This window comes from Mesitornis unicolor, unplaced genomic scaffold (assembly GCF_000695765.1).
Source record: "Mesitornis unicolor isolate BGI_N332 unplaced genomic scaffold, ASM69576v1 scaffold40773, whole genome shotgun sequence".
Taxonomy (NCBI): Eukaryota; Metazoa; Chordata; class Aves; order Mesitornithiformes; family Mesitornithidae; genus Mesitornis; species Mesitornis unicolor.
The window spans coordinates 17,659-20,396 of NW_010173455.1; the positions used below are offsets into that span (position 1 = coordinate 17,659).

Here is a 2,738-nt window from a genome sequence, read left to right on the forward strand (position 1 = left end):
AGGGAGGAGGAGGTGGGGGGGTCGGTGCCCACTAGCACAGAGACCAGCGGCACCATGGCCCCGCAGCACAAGGCCGGTGTGGTTCAGGTGCTGCAGCACTGCCTGGTCTGTGCCACCCTTCACTGTGGTGCTCAAGTGGTGAAGAAACAACCGAGCAAATACCCAATGTAAATGTGCAGATCTCCTCTTGTCTCTGAAACGAACCCCCCCGCACCCTCCGAGGACCCCAGATGTCCCGTGCGGACCCTTGGGCTCTCCTTGCGCTGTGACGGGGATTGCCGTCGGTCAACAAGCGTCGTTTGGCAGCAGCGTGCGGTACAGAACCGCGGGGACGCTGGAGATGGAGCTGCGGCCAAAGCCACGGCAGGTTGGCGCCTGCAGCCATTTCCTGGCAAGGTCCTTTGGCTCTAATAAGGGTAATGATGTGGGGGAAGCAGCAGCATTCTCAGCCCTGCAGCTCCATTTACAAAGGTTTCGGCTGAAATGTCACAGCCATCCGTCCACACCACGGGAGCCTTTGGAGGATGCTCAAGAGCTGCTGGGGGAAGGGGAGCGAGGTGGAGCTGATCTGAGCTGCCCGCTGCCCATCGGTCCTGACACCGCCACGTCTGCTCTGCAGCGCTGCCATAACCCCAGCCCTCTCCTGCGCTTTGTCTCCACGCCATGCCCATCTCCGCAGCCGGGGTTTTGCATTTCGCGGGTCCTGCAGCCAGGAGCAGCTCGGCCCCGCGCCGGAGCACCCATCCACGCCGGCGTGCGACGCCTGCCATCCTCTGCCCCGGTGCATGAGCTCCTGCAGAAACCAGAGCCACTTCCTGAGACGCTCCCCAGGCAGGGCTTGATCCTGACGTTTGCTGCCAGGCAGGGGAATGTGCTCAGGAGCAAAAAAACAAAAGCGAGCAATGGAAAGTGTGTCACGCCATCGCACAGCTCTCCCCTCGCCGTGCGCCGGGAGAAATGGCCGTGCACAGGCAGCTCCTTCCATAATTTACAGCTGCTATAATAGAGATGACATGTTGAAAGCTATCTTCTATAATTACACTGAAATACATTTTTTGCTGTAGGCAAAAGTACTGTAAGGGTCCCAGGCCTCCCGGAGCAGCTGGGAACCTGCTTCCCAAGTTCACAGATGTCTTCTGAATTCACCCCAAAGTGGGGTGAAGCGTGGCTGTGCAGAAGACACCTCCAGCCCACGGAGCTGGCTGGCGCCCTGCCCCTGCAGACTGGTTTGGGCCATTTCCTCTCTTCCTCACTAAGGCTTGCAGGAGCATCCCCGCTCCTACAAGGTTTCTGAGCAGGTTAACAAGGCCATCGCTTATAACCTGACATTATTAATAATGTTGCAGGCACTAAGCAGAGGCCTGAAAAATAGTCCTGAAAAAGGGATCAAGTAGCTCGGACACTATCAATAAACAAGAGAAAACGAGACAAAGCAGCAGTGCCCTTGCAGCTCTCTTCCACGCTGCTGCGCTGCAGCGGCTCCGCAGATGGGAGGTGCTGATGGAGATGAATTCAAACCCGGCTCCCTGCGTAGTTGTAACCAAACCAAGCCTCCTTGAGCCGTCCAAGTAAATTCAGGGGAAGGTTTTGGCGTTGTGCAAGTGGATGAGAAGTGTCAGGCTCCTTGGCCTGGAGCTCAGAGACCGGAGAAGGGCAGGAGCTGGCAGGAGAAGCCGTGGCCATGGTGTGGAGCAGGCGCAGCTTCTGCATACCCCGACCTCGGCGTCGGCTGCTCCGCGCTCGCCCGGCCCTGCTGGAGCGCTGCCTCCAAACGGGCTGCAAGGATGTAAATGAGCCCATAATTTACTTCAGTAGTGTAAAGGAAAAAAAAATCACTTTGCCTGAAGTGTATGCATCTTTCTTAAGGGTGTACCCAGATTTTAATTATCTAAATGTAAATACTTAACGAATTTTACTTAGAGTAATGAGCTAAAGTGCACACTACATAAATGAGATGTTCTAATTAATCATGTATGAACTACTGGTTTAAAGAAAAGCTATGTGAATTCTGCGAATGTTGGGCTATTGCCAAATTGCTAATCAGCATTTGCATTCATAGATGGCTTCACTTAATAAGTTGTGAGACGTTCAGCAAATGTTATAGGAAATTATGAGTTTTTAGATGCATAAACTTTTCACTTTTAACTCCTTCCCTCACACAATCTGTTGAAATGCAGGAGAACCCCTGAAAAAGTAATTGTTGGAGAGATTACGTAGATATTTTTTGCCCTGGCTGTGGAGGAAAAGGGGAGCTGGAGTCAGCAGACAGGTGACCGTGCGGTGTGGATGAGACGCTTGCAGTGTTTCCGCCGTGTGATTTACTGGCTGCCGAGCGTTGTGCTCTCCGCCCGTTGTGTTTAGTGTGTGAGAGCAAATCCTTTGGCTGTACTTGGCGGTGATGGCAGCCCAGGGGCGCACTGCCATGGCCGGCCCTCGCAGCCCCACCACAGACCCACAGCCGTGCGGCCTTGCAGGCACCACTGGGTACGGGTGCAGGGAGCAGCCTGCCTTGCACTGCTGGCAGCCCCTCGCCTCCTCCTACAGGGGCAGGTTGGTGCCCAAAACGTGCTCCAATGCCAGGCGGCCGCGGGAAGGGTTCGCCCCTGACTGCCACACAGCAGGCCCAGGGTTTGTTTGGGAAGAGATAGGGGAGATGTAAACCGGGGGGTTCGTGGCAGCTCCCAGCCTGCGCAGTGGAAGCCAAGGGGCTGCCGTGGCGGGGGGCTGGGGGGGCGGAG

General features: G+C 55.6%; 1 protein-coding gene across 1 annotated transcript in view; it reads left to right on the plus strand.

Annotated features, from left to right (window-relative positions):
* PBX3 (pre-B-cell leukemia homeobox 3) overlaps positions 1–2,738 on the plus strand; it is a gene marked incomplete at its 5' end in the record, with an annotated part of 19,399 nt that overhangs the window by 1,601 nt on the left and 15,060 nt on the right. The window lies entirely within an intron of this gene.